Source organism: Ambystoma mexicanum, chromosome 10 (genome assembly GCF_040938575.1).
Source record: "Ambystoma mexicanum isolate Mex_15411 chromosome 10, UKY_AmexF1_1, whole genome shotgun sequence".
Classification (NCBI taxonomy): domain Eukaryota; kingdom Metazoa; phylum Chordata; class Amphibia; order Caudata; family Ambystomatidae; genus Ambystoma; species Ambystoma mexicanum.
The window spans coordinates 16,756,087-16,782,899 of NC_090932.1; positions in this window are offsets into that span (position 1 = coordinate 16,756,087).

Consider the following 26,813-nt stretch of genomic DNA (forward strand, 5'->3'; position numbering starts at 1 on the left):
CCAACTGATCAAGCAAAAGTAGCTTTTGTACTTTCGTACCTTAGTGGCAATGCGGCAGACTGGTCGATCCCTCTAGTTAATCAAGATGATCCGGTTCTCCATGATTTTCAAGCCTTTCAGCTTAGTATGGAAAAACTGTTCGCAAGACATTCACAGGGGCAGGCCTTGGACAATGAGCTTCTTTCGTTGCGACAGGGTAATCAAGACCTTTTGCCTTATATTGCATCTTTCAATAGACTAATAGTGGAAACTCAATGGCCTGAGGACAAAAGGATTACGCTGTTTTATAGAGGTCTACGTGGAGAGCTCAAAGACGTTTTAGGCCAAGTAGTGAATCCCCCACAAGACTGTTCGGATTATATAGACTTGGTCGTTCAAATAGATCACAGGCTGCAGAACAGGAAGGTCGATGCAGTTCTCAAATGGCCATCACCATCCTACGTAAAAGGTGTGCAAAGCATGTTAGGCTTCGCTAACTTTAACCGCAGGTTTATCCCCGAATTCTCTCGAATAGTCCAGCCCATCACTGCCTTGTTAAAGAAAAACAAACGTTTTGAATGGTCTACCGAGGCGGAACAAGCTTTCCAGGATTTGAAGACTAAATTTATCTCTGCACCAATCTTAAAACACCCTCGCCCCGAACTCCCCTACATCGTGGAAACTGATGCTTCAAGCCTTGCCATGGGGGCAGTTCTATCACAAAAGGACCCGGTATCCAATCAGTTGCATCCCGTGGCATTTTGGTCCCGCAAATTCTCGCCTCCTGAAATCAATTACACGATTACTGACAAGGAACTTCTGGCTATCAAGTCTGCCTTTAAGGCTTGGTGGCATTATCTGCTGGGGGCCCGACACACCGTTACTGTGATTACAGATCACCGAAACCTGCAATATTTGAAGACCGCAAAAGCCCAATCCTCTAGACAACTCCGTTGGGCATTATTCTTTGCCGAGTTTGACTTCATAATTACCTATCGACCTGGTACAAAGAACGGTAAAGCCGATGCCCTTTCTCGGATGGGAGTGGAAGAACACTTGGTCAACCCTAAACCTGTACCAATCATTCCCGAACAAAGAATTCTGGGTGTAATCGCCACAGAATCCATAGAGGAAGTTAAGGATAAAGCCAGGCAACTTGTAACTCCAGCAGACATACAGAATTGGCATCTGCAGGGAAAGGACTTTGCAGTAAAGGACAACTTATTGTATTTCCAAGAACGATTGTACCTACCCAGCACAGATTTACAGAAAAAAGTAATCTCTTGTTATCACGACTCTTTAATGGAAGGTCATCCCGGTATAGCCAAGACCTCAGAAAAGATCAAGCGCTACTTCTGGTGGCCGTCTTGGGAAAAAGATATCAGAGACTTTATAATGTCCTGTGGAGTATGCGCCCAAAACAAGAGTCAAAAGGAAAGACCAGCAGGCCTCTTACGCCCTATTGACATCCCACCTCGCCCTTGGCATACGCTTTCTATGGACTTCATCACCGATCTACCTCCATGCTCCGGATACAATACGATTCTAGTAATCGTGGACTTATTCTCCAAGATGGCGCATTTCATTCCGCTCAAAGGCTTGCCAACAGCAGCAACTCTGGCCCGAGAATTTCTCGAAAACATCGTCCGACTACACGGTTTTCCTTCGGTTCTAAATTCGGATCGAGGTAGTCAATTTATTTCTCATTTTTGGCGAAGTTGCTGTCGGTCGGCTCAAATTGATGTGAGACTATCGACCAGTCACCACCCTCAGACCGACGGACAAACCGAGAGGACCAATCAAACTCTGGAACAGTATTTACGCTGCATGCTGCAACAAACTGAAAAAACTTGGAAAGATATCCTTTGGATAGCCGAGTATGCCTACAATAACTCTGTCCATTCGGGAACTGGGAAAACCCTGTTTTTTCTTTTGTACGGCAGTCACCCTCGAACCTCGGAGTTGGATCCCCTCCAAGATCTTGAAACACCAGCAGTAGACTACCTGCATTCTACAATCACCCAAGCCTTTAAGGAAGCTGTTTCTCACCTTCAAAGGGCTAAAGAACAATACAAGAAAGGAGCAGATCAACATCGGAAGGAAGCCCCTCACTATCAAGTAGGGGATCAAGTCTGGTTATCCACCAAATATCTATCTCTAAAAGGGCCACGCACATTCAACCCAAGATACCTTGGTCCCTATTCCATCACTACCATAGTAAACCCAGTAGCGGTCAAGTTGGACTTGCCCCCGCACATGAAGATACATCCGGTCTTCCACGTCTCTCTATTAAAACCCGTACAACCTCAAACCCGACTAACCAAATCTCCAAAACCTATCCTAGTTGATGGAGAACTCGAGTTTAAAGTCAAAAGCATTCTGGACTCCAAGATCTCCAAATCTAAACTATTCTACCTAATTGACTGGAAAGGCTACGGCCCCCAAGAGAGATCCTGGGAACCTGCTGAATATGTCCACGCTCCTCGCCTAATCAAAAGATTTCACCGAACATTTCCTGACAAGCCAAAACCCCCGGAGAAGCCCGGTTTGGGAGGGGCCTTGAGGGGGGGTACTGTCATGATCTCTGCTTCCAAAAGGTCAGGGTTTTCCCAACTCCCTTGGAAGCAGATCCATAACCCAGGTTCCGAGTGCCAACCAGTCCCAATTGGGACCTTTTGGACCCAGTCCTGGCGCCAGTGGCACCAGGCTCATAAATATGCCCAGTCCCAGCGCTGGAAGCGCCGGGTTCATAATGCTTGGGTGGACTTACCTTCAGCAGACCATGCTGCTTACTTGCCTGCCAGTTGAGCCTCTGATCCTCTTCTGTTTGGAACTACTTTTCCTGTTGGGTGGGGCTGGAGCCACTCCCTAGATTCAGAACACTGGAACTCTTCTGGAAGGCAGGAACTCTTTTCTTACCAGGAACTCTTTTCTTACTTAGGCGTGGCTGTGGAAGGAGACTTCTAAGCACTATAGGAGGCTATTTAAACCACACCCGGTGGATGAATCTTGCTTTGCGTTATTCTGCAACCTCTGCAGCAGAACGCTCATCGTGTCTTCTGCATCCGGTCCTGGGCCTAAGGAAAAAGGCTTACCATCCTGAATCCAGTCTTCAGCAACACCTATAAAGACAAGAAAGAACAGGTTAGCATTCCGGCATCTGAAAGGCAAAGGCTTACCATCCTGAATCCAGTCTTAAGCAACACCTATAAAGACAAGAAAGAACAGGTTAGCATTCCGGCATCTGAAAGGCAAAGGCTTACCTACTCTTCGTGCGCTCCGGAGGTCTTCACACTGCATTCCGGCATCTGAAAGACAAAAGTTTACCAACTCTTCGCACGCTCCGGAGGCCTTCGGCGCTGCATCCCGCATCTGAAAGACAAAACAAGGTGCGTTTAAAGACATTGGGGAACTTTAATACTCACGTGCCATTACTCCTTTCCACATCTAATCCAGTGGGTATTCCGGCACCCTGCAGCCGCTCCGAACTCGTACCTGCAAAATAAAAAGACAGTTAGAGCGCATAGTGAAGCAGGCAACAAGCGCTTACTTACGTGCTTCCAGGCGCTTCTATTCATCACACGGGCTCCATCTTCAACTCACTTCAGCCCGTCATCCGCCATCGCCGGAACCCTGCAAAACAAGAGACATCATTACTAAAGACTTTAAAGGCATTTGAATGACTCGAAACTAACCGTTCATGCAGTAAACGACGGACAGCAGTCCTCTGAAGTCAAGAGGCCTGCGCTACCTATCCAGTGAAGAAACTGGTTACAGCACCCTGCCCCGAGGCAGATGGAGAGCTCGGCATTCACTTACCTAAGGTGAGAGCGTTAACCTTTGGGGGTCTACAGGAGAGGAGAAGAGGAAAGAGATAGGGACACCCCAATAACCCCAGTTCATTAACCCCATATTTTCTATCTGCAGACATCTTACTCTACACGTCAGGCATACAGTGCACAGAGGTCCAGCCCAAAGAGCCAACCGGGTGCTACACATCACCTTTGAAGATACAGTAGTCGCCCAGTCAAGACCGGCGCCTCTGCGAGAATCAGGTGAGCGTTACAGAAGGGTTAATTTGTATCCCTTTGTATCTGTACCTCCTAGAGCATTGTTTCGCTCTTTTAACATTTAGACTTGGCTGGTGGCAGTGGTATCTACCCTAACTTTTCTACCGCGATTATATTAGATAAACGTGGTACTGTTCTTGGCTATTATATTAGCCTCGAACATAAACCTGCTTGACCAAATCGTCTTTCTTTTGACTCCGGTTGGGTTTATTCGCCATGTCCTTTTGTTAAAGTCCTTCTTGTGTTTTACTTTGCGCAGCAAACTAGGTTTGCCTTCTTTGTTCACTGTCTTTTGGCGGGCTCCTGCTCAGAAGCCCTCCTCAAAGCGCCTGGGTGTCTTTTGTGATTTTTGCCTCCAACTCCCTCTGCGTATCTCAGGTGCTAAGTGTGTTTTTCCCCGGTAGCATTTCAAGTCACGGATACACGTTTATTTAGTAGACCGAACTGTCAAAAAGTGATCGCAATTGTATTCGCGGTAACGTGTTTTGTTCGTAACACCAGTTCATTCAAACACATGGTACTTACCTTGAGACTTACTGTACAAAGTGAATTGGTTAGTTGTAGTGTATTTAACGTGTGGTTTTTATTTAAGTTTAATAGAAGTGTTGTGTTTATAACGAATGGTTTAAAAATAAATGTACTTATATTTGTTACCTGAAACCTTGAGTCAGTGTTTGCTTGAGTCACAGTATTGTGGTCCCTTTGTGTAATCTATGCTACTGCTCATATACTCTTGAGATAAGCCTGGCTGCTCCGCCACTGCTACCACTCTGACATAGTAGTACAGGCTTGTACCAAAGGTAAAACTTGTATTGCCACCTGTGGTCTTAATTGTGTGTAGTGGTCCCTAAGGGCACTACACAGGATTCTGCCTAACACTCACCACATCTGTGTGCAGTGTCGAGGCCACCATAGCCTTGCAGTGCCGTGAGCAGAGTTCTTCCTGGGTCAGGGGTGTTCATTCTGACGCGGGGGGCAGCGGACGACAGGGACTCTGCTGGGTGGGACGTTGCTCCTGTGCTGATCTTCCAAAGCTGGCCGGGGCACCGTCCATGGCCCCCTCCTCAGGAGCCGGGACCGCACCAAGTGCTCCTGTGCGACTCACAGTTTAGGGACGTGTCTCACAGGTCCGGGGCCGCATGTGAGCGAGGCGCAGCGTGGTCTAGCGTTGGAAGGATTCTTGCCGGGCACATGAGCGGCTGAAATTTCTCGTGTCTATGCCTTGGCTGTTCCGCATCCTGCTGATACATACTCCATCTCTCTCTGGGGGTTATAAATGGGATTCCTACATTTCGAGGCGGCGGGCCTGTACAGAGCTTCACGGACCCGTGGCCATCTTTCTTGGGCTCTCGAGCGCCGCCCCCACGTATTTTCTTATTATAGAATGGAATTTTTAATGACAAAACCAACATGATTATATTTCTATGTGGGGGGCCTGGCATACTTTGGCAGAGACCTCTTGGTTATGTTTTCATATAGTATTATTAATGGCATTATGTGAAAACGTGAGTTTGTTGTTTTATGGGAATAATGCTATATATTGGTGCAGCCAGTATGAAAAAAAATGTATACTGGCATATATCGTGGGAAAAGGCATCATGAAATAGAGTTGGGTAATGCTCCTTGCACTGTTGGTAACTTGCATACTTGAGTTACTCTACAAAGCTGATAGCAAACTCTCTTTTTACCCAATGTTTCACAGGAAGAGTGATGCACAATGCACCATTTTAACTCATTAGTCAAAAAACTAAAAGAATTTTGGTGAGAGAACTTCCCTGAACCCACTGTGGTAGGTTTGGGCTACACTCAGTAACTCTCGCATATTTGTGGCAAATATTTAGACCTCAATGCCCCCAATTAAGAAATGTACCAGCTGCCACTGGGACTGGTATATTTGTGTGCCTGGTGCCAGGCTTCGTCCTCCATTTTCTATGTCATGCTAGGTGAAAGATTTTACCTATGATTTGAAATATATTTACATCTTTCACCTAGTGCAGTGAGTGCCATGCCCCTACAGCAGCGTGATCATCATGGGCATCGTGCATGCATGGTGGACCAGGCTGCCTGGAGTGTGGTGTGGCCCGTGCAGTGAGTGGCATGCCCCATCAGCGGCATGATCATCATGGGCATCGTGCATGCATGGTGGACCAGGCTGCCTGGAGTGTGGTGCGGCCCGTGCAGTGAGTGGCATGCCCCTACAGCAGCGTGATCATCATGGGCATCGTGCATGCATGGTGGACCAGGCTGCCTGGAGTGTGGTGCGGCCCGTGCAGTGAGTGGCATGCCCCTACAGCAGCGTGATCATCATGGGCATCGTGCATGCATGGTGGACCAGGCTGCCTGGAGTGTGGTGCGGCCCGTGCAGTGAGTGGCATGCCCCTACAGCAGCGTGATCATCATGGGCATCGTGCATGCATGGTGGACCAGGCTGCCTGGAGTGTGGTGCGGCCCGTGCAGTGAGTGGCATGCCCCTACAGCGGCGTGATCATCATGGGCATCGTGCATGCATGGTGGACCAGGCTGCCTGGAGTGTGGTGCGGCCCGTGCAGTGAGTGGCATGCCCCTACAGCGGCGTGATCATCATGGGCATCGTGCATGCATGGTGGACCAGGCTGCCTGGAGTGTGGTGCGGCCCGTGCAGTGAGTGGCATGCCCCTACAGCGGCGTGATCATCATGGGCATCGTGCATGCATGGTGGACCAGGCTGCCTGGAGTGTGGTGCGGCCCGTGCAGTGTGCACGTGCCCCTGCAGCGGCGTGATCATCATGGCCATCGTGCAAGCATGGTGGACCAGACTGCCTGGAGTGTGGTGCGGCCCGTGCAGTGTGCACGTGCCCCTGCAGCGGCGTGATCATCATGGGCATCGTGCATGCATGGTGGACCAGGCTGCCTGGAGTGTGTGTGGCCCGTGCAGTGTGCACGTGACCCTGCAGCGGCATGATCATCATGGGCATCGTGCATGCATGGTGGACCAGGCTGCCTGGAGTGTGTGTGGCCCGTGCAGTGTGCACCTGCCCCTGCAGCGGCATGATCATCATGGGCATCGTGCATGCATGGTGGACCAGGCTGCCTGGAGTGTGGGGTGGCCCGTGCAGTGTGCACGTGCCCCTGCAGCGGCATGATCATCATGGGCATCGTGCATGCATGGTGGACCAGGCTGCCTGGAGTGTGTGTGGCCCGTGCAGTGTGCACGTGCCCCTGCAGCGGCATGATCATCATGGGCATCGTGCATGCATGGTGGACCAGGCTGCCTGGAGTGTGTGTGGCCCGTGCAGTGTGCACGTGCCCCTGCAGCGGCATGATCATCATGGGCATCGTGCATGCATGGTGGACCAGGCTGCCTGGAGTGTGGTGTGGCCCGTGCAGTGTGCACGTGCCCCTGCAGCGGCATGATCATCATGGGCATCGTGCATGCATGGTGGACCAGGCTGCCTGGAGTGTGGTGTGGCCCGTGCAGTGTGCACGTGCCCCTGCAGCGGCATGATCATCATGGGCATCGTGCATGCATGGTGGACCAGGCTGCCTGGAGTGTGGTGTGGCCCGTGCAGTGTGCACGTGCCCCTGCAGCGGCATGATCATCATGGGCATCGTGCATGCATGGTGGACCAGGCTGCCTGGAGTGTGGTGTGGCCCGTGCAGTGTGCACGTGCCCCATCAGCGGCATGATCATCATGGGCATCGTGCATGCATGGTGGACCAGGCTGCCTGGAGTGTGGTGTGGCCCGTGCAGTGTGCACGTGCCCCTGCAGCGGCATAATCATCATGGGCATCGTGCATGCATGGTGGACCAGGCTGCCTGGAGTGTGGTGTGGCCCGTGCAGTGTGCACGTGCCCCTGCAGCGGCATGATCATCATGGGCATCGTGCATGCATGGTGGACCAGGCTGCCTGGAGTGTGGTGTGGCCCGTGCAGTGTGCACGTGCCCCTGCAGCGGCATGATCATCATGGGCATCGTGCATGCATGGTGGACCAGGCTGCCTGGAGTGTGGTGTGGCCCGTGCAGTGTGCACGTGCCCCTGCAGCGGCATGATCATCATGGGCATCGTGCATGCATGGTGGACCAGGCTGCCTGGAGTGTGGTGTGGCCCGTGCAGTGTGCACGTGCCCCTGCAGCGGCATGATCATCATGGGCATCGTGCATGCATGGTGGGCCAGGCTGCCTGGAGTGTGGTGTGGCCCGTGCAGTGTGCACGTGCCCCTGCAGCGGCATGATCATCATGGGCATCGTGCATGCATGGTGGACCAGGCTGCCTGGAGTGTGGTGTGGCCCGTGCAGTGTGCACGTGCCCCTGCAGCGGCATGATCATCATGGGCATCGTGCATGCATGGTGGACCAGGCTGCCTGGAGTGTGGTGTGGCCCGTGCAGTGTGCACGTGCCCCTGCAGCGGCATGATCATCATGGGCATCGTGCATGCATGGTGGACCAGGCTGCCTGGAGTGTGGTGTGGCCCGTGCAGTGTGCACGTGCCCCTGCAGCGGCATGATCATCATGGGCATCGTGCATGCATGGTGGACCAGGCTGCCTGGAGTGTGGTGTGGCCCGTGCAGTGTGCACGTGCCCCTGCAGCGGCATGATCATCATGGGCATCGTGCATGCATGGTGGACCAGGCTGCCTGGAGTGTGGTGTGGCCCGTGCAGTGTGCACGTGCCCCTGCAGCGGCATGATCATCATGGGCATCGTGCATGCATGGTGGACCAGGCTGCCTGGAGTGTGGTGTGGCCCGTGCAGTGTGCACGTGCCCCTGCAGCGGCATGATCATCATGGGCATCGTGCATGCAGGAGTGTGGCGGGCCTATGCTTTGTTGGCTCACAGGAGGGCCCTCAAATGTTCTGCTGCCCCACTGTTCTTTAGGAGCATGTTCAGCATTTGTCAACAGGCTTTTTAGTCTTTTCATGGGACGGTAATGGAACATCTCAGCATAGCATCTGCTGGCATTGTAATTAGACAGTGCCGGCACCTTCTAGCAGAGTGGGTATTGCCTTCATCTCCAATAGCTGCTCATCGTAGTAGGGCTGCAGTACTTGAAAGGATCATACTAGACCTTCTCTGGAAAGTTGCGATTTCTTTAATAGGTTTCAGTTCCAGCATAGAGGCCAAGGGCTGAATGGCTGTGGACTCCAAAATGTCCTGTTTGTCTAGAGCAGGCTTAATGCACACGAGTATGGTGGCCACATAATACATGTCATAAACTCTTCTTCTTTAATGCCCACCATGGGGTGAACACTTCCCAATTATACAAGCCTTTCAGGAAAGAACTTGCTTTCATCATATTGATGCTGTGCTATTTTTGCTCCCATGTGACTGTAATACAAGGGGGAGTAGTACATTTCTCTGAGCATGCTGGATAAACACCCAGACTGATTCTCTTTTCGGTATCACAGATCCGTGCTTTTAAAACACATGGGCGATGTTGCAAGCTCTCGCTTCCAACTCTGTGCCCACAGCGGGTGTTCCATTCCATTAACTAACTACAGTTCCCCATTAGCCAACATTTTTTAAGAGAAGCACATCGTGTAAACATCCAGAAAAAGTGTATGCATTAGCAAATGTCCTTACGTCAGGAATACGAGTGATGACCTTTTGACTACCAAGTTAAAGTTCCCATCCAAATTTCAAACATTAGATTCCTTTCATTATATAGATCATACTCGGGGTGAATGTAGGTGTTGTGAGTAGCAGAGCATTTGGTACTTATGAAGAACAGAGCTGTGAGTGATTGTGTGCATTATAACAAATAGAGGACTGAATTACTCCTTATAGGTGGGACCAAGGATAGCTCTGAGTGCACGTTTTGGATATTATTACCTATGAGAGCATTTGAGTGATATACAGCAAATAGCTCTGAGTGAGCTTGCAGAATATTAAGAGCAGTGTCTATTATCAGGAGCATAGCTCTGAGTGAGCCTGTAGAACATTACGAGCAGTGGCTGTTATCAGGAGCACAGCTCTGAGATAGCCTGTAGAACATTACGAGAAGTGTCTGTTATCAGGAGCACAGCTCTGGGTGAGCCTGTACAACATTGCAAGCAGTGTCTGCTATCAGGAGCCAAGCTCTGAGTGAACTTGCAGAATATTAAGAGCAGTGTCTGTTATCAGGAGCCTAGCTCTGTGTGAGCCTGTAGAACATTACGAGCAGTGTCTGTTATCAGGAGCCAAGCTCTGGGTGAGCCTGTAGAACATTACGAGCAGTGGCTGTTATCAGGAGCACAGCTCTGAGTTAGCCTGTAGAACATTACGAGAAGTGTCTGTTATCAGGAGCACAGCTCTGGGTGAGCCTGTACAACTTTGCAAGCAGTGTCTGCTATCAGGAGCCAAGCTCTGAGTGAACTTGCAGAATATTAAGAGCAGTGTCTGTTATCAGGAGCCTAGCTCTGTGTGAGCCTGTAGAACATTACGAGCAGTGTCTGTTATCAGGAGCTGAGGTCTGGGTGAGCCTGTAGAACATTACGAGCAGTGTCTGTTATCAGGAGCCTAGCTCTGGCTGACCCTGTAGAACATTACGAGCAGTGTCTGTTATCAGGAGCCAAGCTCTGAGTGAGCTTGCAGAATATTAAGAGCAGTGTCTGTTATCAGGAGCCGAGCTCTGGGTGAGCCTATAGAACATTACGAGCAGTGTCTGTTATCAGGAGCTGAGCTCTGGGTGAGCCTGTAGAACATTACGAGAAGTGTCTGTTATCAGGAGCACAGCTCTGGGTGAGCCTGTACAACATTACAAGCAGTGTCTGTTATCAGGAGCGTAGCTATGGGTGAGCCTGTAGAACATTACGAACAGTGTCTGTTATCAGGAGCATAGCTCTGAGTGAGCTTGCAGAATATTAAGAGCAGTGTCTGTTATCAGGAGCCTAGCTCTGAGTGAGCCTGTAGAACATTCTGAGCAGTGGCTGTTATCAGGAGCTGAGCTCTGGGTGAGTTTGCAGAGAGAAGTGTCTGTTATCAGGAGTATTGCACTGAGTGAGCTTGCAGAATATTAAGAGCAGTGTCTGTTATCAGGAGCCTAGCTCTGGGTGAGCCTGTAGAAGATTATGAGCAGTGGCTGTTATCAGGAGCACAGCTCTGGCTGAGCCTGTAGAACATTACGAGCAGCGGCTGTTATCAGGAGCACAGCTCTGGCTGAGCCTGTAGAACATTACGAGCAGTGTCTGTTATCAGGAGCCGAGCTCTGCGTGAGCCTGTAGAATATTACGAGAAGTGTCTGTTATCAGGAGCCTAGCTCTGAGTGAGTCTGTAGAACATTCTGAGCAGTGGCTGTTATCAGGAGCACAGCTCTGGCTGAGCCTGTAGAACATTACAAGCAGTGGCTGTTATCAGGAGCTGAGCTCTGGGTGAGTTTGCAGAGAGAAGTGTCTGTTATCAGGAGTATTGCTCTGAGTGAGCTTGCAGAATACTAAGAGCAGTGTCTGTTATCAGGAGCCTAGCTCTGGGTGAGCCTGTGGAACATTATGAGCAGTGGCTGTTATAAGGAGCACAGCTCTGGCTGAGCCTGTAGAACATTACGAGCAGTGGATGTTATCAGGAGCACAGTTCTGGCTGAGCCAGTAGAACATTACGAGCAGTGTCTGTTACCAGGAGCCAAGCTCTGAGTGAGCTTGCAGAATATTAAGAGCAGTGTCTGTTATCAGGAGCCTTAAGTCAATCTTGGCAGTACAATGAACAGGGTCTAACTGACTTTGGATATTTTCAGGAACACAGATATTAGTGACTCCTGCTTTAAGAGCAGAGCTATGAAAAGGTCATGTTGTTATCATTAGCAAAGCTGCGAGTAACTCAGTGTATTATAAAGACTAAAGTAATTACTTCTCTCGTAAAGAACTTTGAGGGGGTGTTCATTTTAACTCACCTAGATAGACAAGGCAGCTTTACAAAACAGTATTCCGTAGAATATGCCAACATTCAGGATTACTCTTAGAACCTTAATGTGACAGTGTTGCCCGTTTGTGATTTATGTTCCAAGTGCTGTTAAACCGTCTTTATTTGGGCAGATACCTTTGATAGTGTAGAGGTGGGGCCAAGTAACCCTACCCAAGGCTCCTCCCCCATGTTGCCTATATGTTGGGAGCCAGAGTGTGGGACACTTGCAATGCCAGGGAGAATACCTACACTGAAGAGAATCCTGGAAGCAAGGTTCCCATTGAGAAAGCCATATATGTATTCACGACAATATGATGGCCATTTGAATGAAATCCTGGAAGAAGCGTGAAAACTAAGAAAAAGAGAAGATTGGTGACATCATGAGGTACAGAGCTGATGCACCCAGAAGAGATGCAGAGACGAGAGAATAAAAACACTGTATAGACACTCTAAGGATGAGGTACCAAAGATGAACATTTCGGGATCGAGATGACGATGTTCATGTTACAGAAATAATGAAGAAGATATCAAGTCATTTTACAATTGTACAGATGTAGTAACGCAAGTAGACAAAGTATTATTAAAGGCTGGCTATGTAGTGAATAGATTGCGGCAATGCGCCAACGTATATGCATGGGAAACCTATGAACTATGGATGATTCGGGAACGTACATTAGCAGATCTAGATCCAGTAAAAAGGAAGATTTTCAGTGTGTCACAGTTAGAAATCAGAAAACTTAACCATGGAGGTGAGCCAAGGAAGGGCTTCTCTGGCCGTGTGAAAAGAACACACATCCTGTCTTAGGTGAGGAGTGCGAACATTGAAGATATCAGAGGTTCATCATTTGATAGTATTTTAAATGCAGAAAGACTCGAAAACATGGTTTGCAGTCACATGGTTGGATGATAACAGACACAGGGACGAGGTGTATCGAAACTGAGAAGACAGATTATGCCTAGTCTCTCTCATATTCTCCTGCTCAGAGAACATTTCCAAGGCTAAGTTCAAAGCTTAATTGACTGGCAGATGGCAAGAGTGGTAATAGATGGCAGGCTAATTGGTGGGGAGCTATGGTTATGACCATCCCACCAGCACCAGTGTGCCAGCCTGCGTGTTGCTTGCATAGGTGGAATATTACAGAGGGGTACAAGGGTGCCAAACCAATTATAGAGGGCCACGTAATACAGAGCCCTATAGTTTGCATGACCAATCGAACATTGTGTATCTGATGACGTTGGTAGTGACCTGCACTAGAGGAGGGCTTAGTTGCCCCACCTGATGATAGAGCCCAATCAGCTTCCTAACAAGTTGGAACATATACTAAGATGTTCCCTGTAATCTTATCACATCCCCAAGTAGGTTTTTGTAGTTTGCAACGTAGATTGACGTCAATAATGACAAATCTTTAGTATACAGGCTATGATTTTTATGAAATGCATTGAGTGTGAAGACTGAGTGAATTTGTGGGTGTTCGTTGTAACTTCCTGTTTTAGATAATTGATATTAAAACAGTTATACTTTGCTAACTTCCTGAGTTAGTTTGATTATTGATGTTTGAGTGTATTCTGCATCTCCATCCATCTGAAAGTATTGCTAACTCATCTTAAAGGGCTGGGTCGGAGACCCCAGTTCAATATTTACTTACTTGTTCTACTGCGCAATATTACAATGCAAGGGTCTTGGCACAATATCTGGGTATTGCCTCAGCAGGGTATTCTGAAGGGCATTGCCCCATTGCAAAGTTCTGCTTTGGGTCTATATTTCTGCTGAGCACACGCTGTTCCTGTCATTCATCCGGAAGATATAACTGTGCAAAACAATTCAGATAATGCAAGACTTGTTGAGCGCTACAGAGCACTAAAGCATCATGTTAAGTGCTGAACATTGGGAGGGATTAGATTAATTTATGAGATCCTAATGAGATCTGTATTTGAAAACAGACCACCTAAAACTGCAAAATGGATCACCTCCTCACTCCTGAAATCCTAGCTGGTCTTCCATTCGATGTTTCTGTTGAATTCTCTGCACTATGAGTCAATTTCAGTAGATTTCATGCTCTCTGTAATAGACAATACTCCACCATTTCATGTTTTACCCATAGGAATGTTGAAAGGTGCTTTAAAAGGACCATGGGACCCATTTTTCAAATATTTCTTGAGGGGAATCCTTTAAACACATGCTCTAGTTGGAAACGCTTGGCTTATTTACTGCTCTCTGCAGGTCGCTGGCACCAGCATTGCTAACATGGCAGTGATGTTGGTGTTGCAATGCCATTGGGCAGCACCCTAACTCTGAACATTGTCCCAGCCCCACTGATGAGAAGGCAAGAAACTCATACATTGGGATGCCTCCGATTCCGGGCATCTGATCCCTGAGGATCACGGATCCTGGCACAAAGGTGGCAAGGTCCTGCAGTAACGACAAGCTCCATGCTTGGGTGCCGAAACCTGCAACACATTTCTTTGAAAATGTGCCAGAAGTATAGTTCCTGTGAGCCTGGAAGCACATCCTCAACTCGGCTGCCCTCACACTGTCCACTCCCATCAGAGAAAGCACTGATGTTTCCACACGAGGCCCTGACATCTGCCTGTGTTGGATTTTCCATCCCATCACTGAGTGGGCATCCTCTGAGTGCAAGAAAACCGTGTATCCATCTGCCACACTCTGCATGTCTTCCTGGGGTACCTGGGGCAAGGGTGGAGGTGGCGCAGCTGTATCATATTGAGAGTTAGGGGACCCCTGGCTAGTGGGAGGAGAAGGAGTACACGCCTGACAATGGAAGCAGTGGAACAGCACATGCGCAGACCCCGTCTCTTCTGTGGGTGTGCACGGAAGTGGCCAGTGCCATCCACATTACGGGGCACAACCCGTCCCGTGCGTATTTAGTTCCCTGGTGCTAATTCCCCCTGCAGTGCTCCCAGTCATAGCCATGTGAACGGGGACCGCCTTACATCAGTGCCCACTTCCCAGTGGTAAGCGCAGCCCACCTGCTTCAAAAGGGGGTTGCCTGGATATAATTCATTCTAGATGCAGGGGCGTAGCATATCCACAATAACAAGCAGGGGCAAAGATCTTTAAGAAAAATGCAGATACCAACGATGCGTAGGCTACCATGCAGCCTGTTACCATGCAGCCTGTTACCATGCAGCCTGCTACCATGCAGCCTCTTGCCATGCAGTCTGCTACAATGCAGCCTGTTACCATGCAGCCTGTTATCATGCTGTCTGTTACCATGCAGCCTGTTACCATGCAGCCTGCTACCATGCAGCCTCTTGCCATGCAGTCTGCTACAATGCAGCCTGTTATCATGCAGCCTGTTACCATGCAGCCTCTTGCCATGCGGTCTGCTACAATGCAGCCTGTTAACATGCAGCCTGTTACCATGTAGCCTGTTATCATGCAGCATGTAAGCATGCAGTCAGTTACCATGCAGCCTATTATCATGCAGCCTATTATCATGCAGCCTGTTATCATACAGCCTGTTAGCATGCAGCCTGTTACCATGCAGCCTGTTATCATGCAGTCTGTTACCATGTCGCCTGTTACCATGCAGTCTGTTATCATGCAGCCTGTTACCATGCAGCCTGCTACCATGCAGCCTCTTGCCATGCAGCCTGCTACAATGCAGCCTGTTATCATGCAGCCTGTTACCATGCAGCCTGTTACCATGCAGCCTCTTGCCATGCAGTGTGCTACAATGCAGCCTGTTATCATGCAGCCTGTTACCATGGAGCCTGTTACCATGCAGCCTCTTGCCATGCAGTGTGCTACAATGCAGCCTATTAACATGCAGTCAGTTACCATGCAGCCTATTATCATGCAGCCTGTTATTATACAGCTTGTTATCATGCAGCCTATTAGCATACAGCATGTTACCATGTAGCCTGTTAGCATGCAGTCAGTTACCATGTAGCCTGTTATCATGCAGCCTGTTAGCATGCAGTCAGTTACCATGTAGCCTATTATCATGCAGCATGTTATCATACAGCCTGTTATCATGCAGCCTATTATCATGCAGCCGTTATTCACGTAGCCTCTTATCATGCAATCTGTTACAATGCAGCCTGTTAGCATGCAATCTGTTATCATGCGGCCTGTTAGCATGCAGCCTGTTGCCATGTAACCTATTATCATGCAGCCTATTAGCATACAGCCTATTACCAAGCAGCCTGTTACCATGCATCCTGTTACCATGTAGCCTGTTATCATGCGGCTTGTTGCCATGCAGCCTGTTATCATGCAGCCTGTTGCCATGTAGCCTATTGTCATGCAGCCTGTTAGCATGCAGTCAGTTACCATGTAGCCTATTATCATGCAGCCTGTTATCATACAGCCTGTTATCATGCAGCCTATTAGCATGCAGCCTGTTACCATGTAGCCTGTTACCATGCAGCCTGTTAGCATGCAAGCTGTTATCATGCAGTCAGTTACCATGCAGCCTATTATCATGACGTCTGTTACCATGTCGCCTGTTACCATGCAGCCTGTTATCATGCAGCCTGTTACCATGCAGCTTCTTGCCATGCAGTCTGCTACAATGCAGCTTGTTAACATGCAGCCTGTTACCATGTAGCCTGTTACCATGTAGCCTGTTATCATGCAACCTGTAAGCATGCAGTCAGTTACCATGTAGCCTATTATCATGCAGCCTATGAGCATACAGCCTGTTACCATGTAGCCTGTTAGCATGCAATCAGTTACCATGTAGCCTGTTATCATGCAGCTTGTTATCATGCAGCCTGTTACCATACAGCCTATTATCATGCAGCCGGTTACCACGTAGCCTCTTATCGTGCAGTCTGTTACAATGAAGCCTGTTAGCATGCAGCCTATTAGCATACATCCTGTTACCATGCAGCCTGTTACCATGCAGTCTGTTACCATGTAGCCTGTTATCATGCAGCATGTTAGCATGCAATCTGATATCATGCAGCCTGTTAGCATGCAGCCTATTAGCATACATCCTGTTACCATGCAGCCTGTTACCATGCAGTCTGTTACCGTGTACCCTGTTATCATGCAGCATGTTAGCATGCAGTCATTTACCATGTAGCCTGTTATCATGCAGCCTGTTACCACACAGCCAGTTACCACGTAGCCTGTTATCATGCACCTTGTTATCATGCAGTCTGTTACAATGCAGTCTGTTAGCATGTAGCCTGTTACTGTGCAGCCTGTTACATTGCAGCCTGTTATAATGCAGCCTGTTGCCATGTAGCCTGTTGCCATGTAGCCTATTATCATGCAGCTTGTTGCCATGCAGCCTGTTATCATGCAGCGTGTTGCTATGCAGCCGGTTACCACGTAGCCTCTTATCATGCAGCCTGTTACAATGCAGCCCGTTAGCATGCAATCTGTTATCATGCAGCCTGTTAGCATGCAATATGTTATCATGCAGCCTGTTAGCATGCAGTCTGTTAGCATGTAGCCTGTTACTGTGCAGCCTGTTACATTGCAGCCTGTTATAATGCAGCCTGTTGCCATGTAGCCTATTATCATGCAGCCTATTAGCAGAAAGCCTGTTACCATGCAGCCTGTTACCATGCAGCCTGTTATCATGCAGCTTGTTGCCATGCAGCCTGTTAGCATGCAATCTGTTATCATGCAGCCTGTTAGCATGCAATATGTTATCATGCAGCCTGTTAGCATGCAGTCTGTTAGCATGTAGCCTGTTACTGTGCAGCCTGTTACATTGCAGCCTGTTATAATTCAGCCTGTTGCCATGTAGCCTGTTGCCATGTAGCCTATTATCATGCAGCCTATTAGCAGAAAGCCTGTTACCATGCAGCCTGTTACCATGCAGCCTGTTATCATGCAGCTTGTTGCCATGCAGCCTGTTATCATGCAGCGTGTTGCTATGCAGCCGGTTACCACGTAGCCTCTTATCATGCAGCCTGATGGGCAATGAGGAGCGTGTGAGGAAGGGGATACGACCTTGATAGTAAAGTTGTGTAGCATGGACACCAGAAGAAAAGAAAGCGACGCAAGAGGTAAGCAAGATGGATATTTCTTGCAATGCTTTCCTCGTACAGGTATACTGCAGCTGTGTGACGCCCTCAGGCGTGTGCAAGGCTAGCTGGTTTGTGGTATATTTTGTTGCCACATTTCAGGTTTACTGCAAGACATCAGCCATGCTTGAGAGGACTGACAAAAAAAGAACACGAAAGAAAAGAGAAGGTAAAAAGAATCAAGTAAGGATGATATAGCAAACAAAAGCACAGCAGAGGAAGAAGTAGGATGTGGAAGGGAAAAGCCAGCAGGAGAGGGACGAGACAGATGACAGACTTTACAGAACGGAAAGAAAAGGGGATTATTGAAGAAAGACGGGTCATCAGAGGGAGAAAGAAGGAGAGACGAATGTAATCATGTCAGCGGAAGGAGTAGAAGATGAGATAGAGGAAAGCAGCCAATGATAGGAAGAAAAGAGCAGAATAAAGATTACAATTGACATCACCTGAAAGGAAGGAGGGGGTCGGGGGTCAGAGGGAACACACATGATGAATGAGCTACTCAGTGGAGCATGCCCCACAGATGAAGAGAAGTGTCCACACCGGAGGCGTTGCTAGAGGTGGGGGTGAGGGTGCTATAGCCCCGGGCCTTTAGGTTGTAGCCCCAGATAGAAGCTCAGGGTTACAACCAAAAAAGGCTAGCTAGCCCCCAGTCCTGACAGTCCCGGCATTAGTCTAGCCCCGGATATTTTCCAGACCTAGCAACACCCCTGCCCACAACCATGTCCCGGCGATGTCAAAACATGTTCCTGAGTGTCCGGGGTAACCTAAAGGTCAATGATCAGCAAGTACCGCACACAGGCCCTACACATGCTTACTCACCCACCATTCTTGACTCTCGCATTGGTCAGGTGTATGGATGCCCGGGCACAAGGATTCCGGCTGAGGTTACAGTTGTAAAGAAACCAGGAGGGAAGCAGCTGGAGGCGCCATAGTGCTGAGGCTGACTGGACTGGCAAGCCCATCCAAGAGAGTAAGTAAGACTTTCTTGCAGGATCAGGGAAGCAGCAATGCCACAAGGGAGCAGAGCAGCGGGAAAGCTGCCCTGTGGTCATGCACATGTTCCTGAAGAGATGGAATGCTCAGCCGGTTAGGACATGGCTGCTTCCCCTCGCCACGGAATAAGCCAGACAAACTACTTGTGGGTGGAGGGATGAAGAATACTCCCAAGTATTAGAGGAGAAGGCAGAGCAAACATGAAGAGTGGAGGGGAGCACAGCACAATCCTGTGGCCACAGTGACAATGCCACCCCACACTTTAAAGCTTCCGTCTGCTAAGCCACAGACCAACCACCAGTCATTACCAGAACAGCAAACACACATGGGGGTCAGGCTAGGTACAAGCTCCCAAGCTGTGCACACGTTCAAGCCGATCACAACGTTGCCCCCTCACACTCTCATGCCCCCAACCACCCATAGGGACACCACTTAAAAGGCAGTCACAGTGGGGAAGTTTGCAGATGGGTCGTCAGTGCTGAGGAGTGTGTGGAGAGCAAAAGAGCCTCCAGGAGAAAGGTGCAAGGGAAGGAAGGTGTTGGAAGCAGGAGAGGGGAGAGTCAAGAGAAAGTGGTTGGAGAAAGAGAACATCGATCATCAAGAGAGAGATAGAGAAAGGGCGAGAACGGGAGACGTGGAAGGGTAAAGGGACACGAACTTGGAGGAGCGCTGGTCAATAAAAGGAGAGGAAGGATGAAAGTAACGTGTTGGAGAAGGAACAGAGGAGTGCAAGGAAGGGTAGGTTGGTCGAGAGAAAGAAGCAGAGGTAGGATCAGGTTATTTCAGATGAAGGAACAGAGGAGTGCAAGGAAGGGTAGGTTGGTCGAGAGAAAGAAGCAGAGGTAGGATCAGGTTATTTCAGATGAAGGAACAGAGGAGTGCAAGGAAGGGTAGGTTGGTCGAGAGAAAGAAGCAGAGGTATGATCAGGTTATTTCAGATGAAGGAACAGAGGAGTGCAAGGAAGGGTAGGTTGGTCGAGAGATAGAAGCAGAGGTAATATCAGGTTATTTCAGATGAAGGAACAGAGGAGTGCAAGGAAGGGTAGGTTGGTCGAGAGAAAGAAGCAGAGGTAGGATCAGGTTATTTCAGATGAAGGAACAGAGGAGTGCAAGGAAGGATAGGTTGGTCGAGAGAAAGAAGCAGAGGTAGGATCAGGTTATTTCCGATGAAGGAACAGAGGAGTGCAAGGAAGGGTAGGTTGGTCGAGAGAAAGAAGCAGAGGTAGGATCAGGTTATTTCAGATGAAGGAACAGAGGAGTGCAAGGAAGGGTAGGTTGGTCGAGAGAAAGAAGCAGAGGTAGGATCAGGTTATTTCAGATGAAGGAACAGAGGAGTGCAAGGAAGGGTAGGTTGGTCGAGAGATAGAAGCAGAGGTAGGATCAGGTTATTTCAGATGAAGGAACAGAGGAGTGCAAGGAAGGGTAGGTTGGTCGAGAGAAAGAAGCAGAGGTAGGATCAGGTTATTTCAGATGAAGGAACAGAGGAGTGCAAGGAAGGGTAGGTTGGTCGAGAGATAGAAGCAAAGGTAGGATCAGGTTATTTCAGATGAAGGAACAGAGGAGTGCAAGGAAGGGTAGGTTGGTCGAGAGAAAGAAGCAGAGGTAGGATCAGGTTATTTCAGATGAAGGAACAGAGGAGTGCAAGGAAGGGTAGGTTGGTCGAGAGAAAGAAGCAGAGGTAGGATCAGGTTATTTCAGATGAAGGAACAGAGGAGTGCAAGGAAGGGTAGGTTGGTCGAGAGATAGAAGCAGAGGTAGGATCAGGTTATTTCAGATGAAGGAACAGAGGAGTGCAAGGAAGGGTAGGTTGGTCGAGAGAAAGAAGCAGAGGTAGGATCAGGTTATTTCAGATGAAGGAACAGAGGAGTGCAAGGAAGGGTAGGTTGGTCGAGAGAAAGAAGCAGAGGTAGGATCAGGTTATTTCAGATGAAGGAACAGAGGAGTGCAAGGAAGTGTAGGTTGGTCGAGAGAAAGAAGCAGAGGTAGGATCAGGTTATTTCAGATGAAGGAACACAGGAACGCAAGGAAGTTGGTGGCAGAGGAAATATATATCTGGAGCGATAAGCAAGCATTGCCAAGCAAAGAAGGCCAAATGTCGAGAAGGTGCTGGGGGTGATAGGCAAGAGCATTGGGGCCAGAGCTGGGTTTCAGACAAGGTACCCATGGCAAGGCAAGTAGCAAAATGTCTCACCTGGGTCCAGACAGAAGGAAAACACATGGTTGAAAATAAAAGACATGATATCAGATGAGACTGGCAAGTCCAACAAAGAGAATACACCTTGCTGATGATTAAAGACTAAGACGAGAGATAGAAGCTAGCCCAGAGCCATCGGTTGAAGGCCTGCAAGCACACCAAAGAGAATACACCTTGCTGATGATTAAAGACTAAGAAGAGAGATAGAAGCTAGCCCAGAGCCATCGGTTGAAGGCTGGCAAGCACACCAAAGAGAATACACCTTGCTGATGATTAAAGACTAAGAAGAGAGATAGAAGCTAGCCCAGAGCCATCGGTTGAAGGCTGGCAAGCACACCAAAGAGAATACACCTTGCTGATGATTAAAGACTAAGAAGAGAGATAGAAGCTAGCCCAGAGCCATCGGTTGAAGGCTGGCGAGCACACCAAAGAGAATACACCTTGCTGATGATTAAAGACTAAGAAGAGAGATAGAAGCTAGCCCAGAGCCATCGGTTGAAGGCTGGCAAGCACACCAAAGAGAATACGTAAGACCTGCTTGCAGCAAAAAGGAATGCATGAGTAGGGCCCTACTCATTGCAATGCTCTTCCGCTTTCATTGGAATGCTTTTCCGCTTTCATTGGAATGCTCTTCCGCTTTCCGGCCCTACTCATTGGAATGCTCTTCTGCTTTCGGGCCCTACTCATTGAAATGCTCTTCCGCTTTCGTGCCCTACTCATTGGAATGCTCTTGCGCTTTCGGGCCTATTCATTGGAATGCTCGTCTGCTCTCAGGCCCTACTTATTGGAATGCTCTTCCGCTTTCATTGGAATGCTCTTCCGCTTTCCGGCCCTACTCATTGGAATGCTCTTCCACTTTCATTGGAATGCTCTTCCGCTTTCATTGGAATGCTCTTCCGCTTTCCAGCCCTACTCATTGGAATGCTCTTCCGCTTTCGTGCCCTACTCATTGGAATGCTCTTGCGCTTTCGGGCCTATTCATTGGAATGCTCTTCCGCTTTCCGGCCCTACTCATTGGAATGCTCTTCCACTTTCATTGGAATGCTCTTCCGCTTTCATTGGAATGCTCTTCCGCTTTCCAGCCCTACTCATTGGAATGCTCTTCCGCTTTCGTGCCCTACTCATTGGAATGCTCTTGCGCTTTCGGGCCTATTCATTGGAATGCTCTTCCGCTTTCCGGCCCTACTCATTGGAATGCTCTTCCACTTTCATTGGAATGCTCTTCCTCTTTCATTGGAATGCTCTTCCGCTTTCCAGCCCTACTCATTGAAATGCTCTTCCGCTTTCGTGCCCTACTCATTGGAATGCTCTTGCGCTTTCGGGCCTATTCATTGGAATGCTCGTCTGCTCTCAGGCCCTACTTATTGGAATGCTCTTCCGCTTTCATTGGAATGCTCTTCCGCTTTCCGGCCCTACTCATTGGAATGCTCTTCCGCTTTCATTGGAATGCTCTTCCGCTTTCCAGCCCTACTCATTGGAATGCTCTTCCGCTTTCATTGGAATGCTCTTCCGCTTTCCAGCCCTACTCATTGGAATGCTCTTCCGCTTTCATTGGAATGCTCTTCCGCTTTCCAGCCCTACTCATTGGAATGTTCTTCCGCTTTCATTGGAATGCTCTTCCACTTTCATTGGAATGCTCTTCTGCTTTCCAGCCCTACTCATTGGAATGCTCTTCCGCTTTCATTGGAATGCTCTTCCGCTTTCCGGCCCTACTCATTGGAATGCTCTTCTGCTTTCGGGCCCTACTCATTGAAATGCTCTTCCGCTTTCGTGCCCTACTCATTGGAATGCTCTTCCGCTTTTGGCCCTACTCATTGGAATGCTCTTCTGCTTTCCAGCCCTACTCATTGGAATGCTCTTCCGCTTTCATTGGAATGCTCTTCCGCTTTCCGGCCCTACTCATTGGAATGCTCTTCCACTTTCATTGGAATGCTCTTCCGCTTTCCAGCCCTACTCATTGGAATGCTCTTCCGCTTTCATTGGAATGCTCTTCCGCTTTCCGGCCCTACTCATTGGAATGCTCTTCTGCTTTCGGGCCCTACTCATTGAAATGCTCTTCTGCTTTCGTGCCCTACTCATTGGAATGCTCTTGCGCTTTCGGGCCTATTCATTGGAATGCTTGTCTGCTCTCAGGCCCTACTTATTGGAATGCTCTTCTGCTTTTGCTTAGATCCATTCTATCAGTAGCACAATTTAGAAAGAGTTTTGAAACATTTCTCTTTGATAAAGGGCTGGACTGATGCCGGCCGCTGTGATACCCAGCTGATGCCTCTATGATACCCAGCTGATGCCTCTGTGATACCCAGCCAGTGCCTCTGTGATACTCAGCTGATGCTGCTGTGATACCCAGCTGATGCCTCTGTGATACCCAGCCAGTGCCTCTGTGATACTCAGCTGATGCTGCTGTGATACCCAGCTGATGCTGCTGTGATACCCAGCTGATGCCTCTGTGATACCCAGCTGATGTTGCTGTGATACTCAGCTGAGGTCTCTGTGATACCCAGCTGATGCCTCTGTGATACCCAGCTGATGCTGCTGTGATACTCAGCTGATGCCTCTGTGATACCCAGCTGATGCCGCTGTGATACCCAGCTGATGCCTCTGTGATACCCAGCTGATGCCTCTGTGATACTCAGCTGATGCTGCTGTGATACCCAGCTGATGCCTCTGTGATACCCAGCTGATGCCTCTGTGATACCCAGCCGATGCCTCTTGATACCCAGCTGATACAAAGTGAGGTCAAAAACAACGATCTTACTAGGCCTTGTGTCATTCAGATTGTGCAAGTGTGGGGAAGAGGGAGGGGAGAAGTGCCAGTGGGTAGGAGAAGGGGGAAGTGAAGTTAACTCACAAGTGCAGCCAGTGGGTGGCTCATAATTCAGAGAGAAGGGACTGTAGGGTTGCAGATACAGACCCTTATGTGCAGGGAGGCCCGGAGCCAGTGCAAGGGCAACTGGACATGCAGCAGCCTGGGCCCGAGTTCAGAGGGTATCCAGGTGACCAGTGTGTGGAGTAGTCTGGGATATTGGCAGGAAGAGAGAAAGCAGAAGCGAAGAGGACGGTCTTGAGTTGCTTCCAGAACCAGAGGTGGTCCTGCTCAAGTTTGAGAGAGGCAAGGAGGATGTTCGAGAGGGAGGCCCCAGCCGAGGAGAGAGATTGTCCCCCACTCTCTGCTTGGAGAAGCATCTGACCCTCAGAGAGTTGGAGGTGGATGAGCAGAGAGCTTGACAAGGAAGATGTTTAGGAAGAGAAAGTTGGAGGTAGTGCGGTCCCAGGGCCCAGAAAGCCTTGTGGACGATGCTAACGGTCTTGAACTTGACCCTTGCAGCCACTGGGAGCCAGTGGAGAGATTTCAGGGCTGGAGAGATACGATCCCTTGGCTAGAGGTCAAGCACAAGTCTTGGAGTCCTGTTTTGGATGAGTTGTAAAGGTCGAGCAGGAAGATTTAGAAACAGGCTGTTGCACTAGTCCAGCCTAGAGAGGACCAGAGCTCTGGAGACATAGAGCTCCAGGGGGAAAGGAGAAAAGGAAGAATACCTCTGAGGAGGTGCAGCTGGTAGTATGACTTCTTAGATACATCATAGATGTGAGGAGAGATGGAAAGTGTGGAGTCGAACATGACCCCAAGGTTCTTAGCCTCACAGGTGGGAGCAGGAAGAGGGCCCAGAGTGGGCAGCCAGAGAGAGAGAGAGAAAGAGAGAGAGAGAGAGAGAGAGAGAGAAAGGCGTGAGCAGGTGCATTGATAAGGATCTCAGTCTTAGTGGCATTAAGGCAGAGATTGTTGGAGGCATACCACTCCTGAATTGCGGCCAGACAGTCTGGCATGAAAGAAGGAGCAGAGGAGGCTGATGGGAGCCTGAAGGAGAGCTGGGTGTCATCTGCTTAGCACTGAAAGTTTGAACAGAAGGTAGCGATGCGGTGGGCAGGAGGTGCCAGGCAGTGGTTGAAGATCCAGGGAGAAAAGTTAGACCCCTGGAGAAACTGTCTCTGTCACCGAAGAATGGCAGCAGAGCAAGAATGCCATGCGATGCCAAGCATTGTCTCGGGAGGATAGCTCAGGGGCAACGTGCTCGCCTTGGAAGCAAGACGACACACAGCAACACAGGTTCGATCCCCGGGTCCACGCTTAGAAACCTCTGGGTATTGAGCACGTTATAAATAACCTATCATATCATATCAAGCACATGGAGGCACGGGGGAACAGACAGCAACAAGGTAGATGCTACATCTACTCCGGGGGTCCCTTCACATGCTGGTACCCGCTGGATTCAGAAGTATAGAAACAGGAATCCAGTCACGCTTTATGTAAGATATGCCAGAGGCAGACACCGACCGGTCCATCTTCAGGCTCTCACACCTCAGCTCCAGAGTCATGCACGCATCACATTCACCCAACGTTCCCTGCTACCATTCACCAACCCTCACCATTGCAAGGGTGTTGAGAGCACACAACACTATTCCAGCACCCACAAAAGGGTACCGCCATAGGGTAACTTGGGAGACCTGAGGAAGAATGGGTGGAGCCTAGACAACAGCAGATGAGCAGTGGGAAAAAAGATTGCACAGCAGTGGACCGGATTGGCACTCGACGAAAAAGAGACTGCAAGGCCTAGACAATGTAGAAGTTGTGGGAATGCAAAAATAATGCACAACAGAGGACCAGGTTGACACTCAAAGCAAAGGCGATTGAGCAGGGCCTAGACAATGGCACATGCTGAGGAAAGGTCAGAAGACTGCACAGGCCAAGAGCGGGTTGCCACTGGAAGCAGACTGGCTGGGTAGAGCAGACACAATAATCCATAGAGTTGTTACCAGCCCTTGTCATGTTTTGTCCGAGTCGTGCAGAGTACAGCCTCAGTATTTGAGCAGAGTACAGCCTCAGCCGTTGAGTATTAGCAATTTTAAGCTGAATCCTTTATAAAAGCCCCTGTTTTACCAAGGTCACTGTGTTCAGCATGATCTGTAATTACCTATATCAGGAATGCGGGGCGACATTTGGGACACGGTTAGTTGTGTCTGCATTGCAATGGGAGAACAGCTTTGAGGAAATTACATTTGCTTCATCTCATTTCTCTGTTCCATGGAAATCTCGTTTCCAATGGGAGCCTGAGATTCCAGGCATTAGCTCCTAGGGGCTTAAGGGCATGCCGGGTGACTCCCTGAAGGGTGCTTGCGTGTCCTTCACCGAGCTGCATGTGAATAACCAGTTTCTTCACTCCTTCTGCTGGTGAAGGCCCTCTTCCAACATTCCAAGCCGCTGACTCACCTGAACTTTCCTCCGTGTTCAGCTAATCATTGGCATCTTGTTAATGGGTGGAGCTTAACGGCCATGCCCTGTCCTAGCGCTTCCGGGACATGCCTCATTGCCCGAACCGAGCCTCAGGCACATTTGAATTGCCAAATGAACAAATTAATTGAACCTTTACTCAGTTTCCCAATCAGGAAGACACAGCCCAAGCAGCTGTTGCATAAGATATATTTCAAATGTCATTTAGCGAAAAATGTCACAAACTTCACAACTAAAATAGCAATTTACAAGGAAATGCCTGTAAAGCTTCGGCCCCCCAGGTGGGCCATTTGACTATATGACTGAGCCCTTTGATGAACTCAGTGCGCTGTGTTTACTGTTTGCCATCTGAATTCTCTTGGAATCCATGTCTAGGGCGGCAGATCCACTGGTGGACTTGAGTCTAGGTCCTGTGGTGAAGCTTCA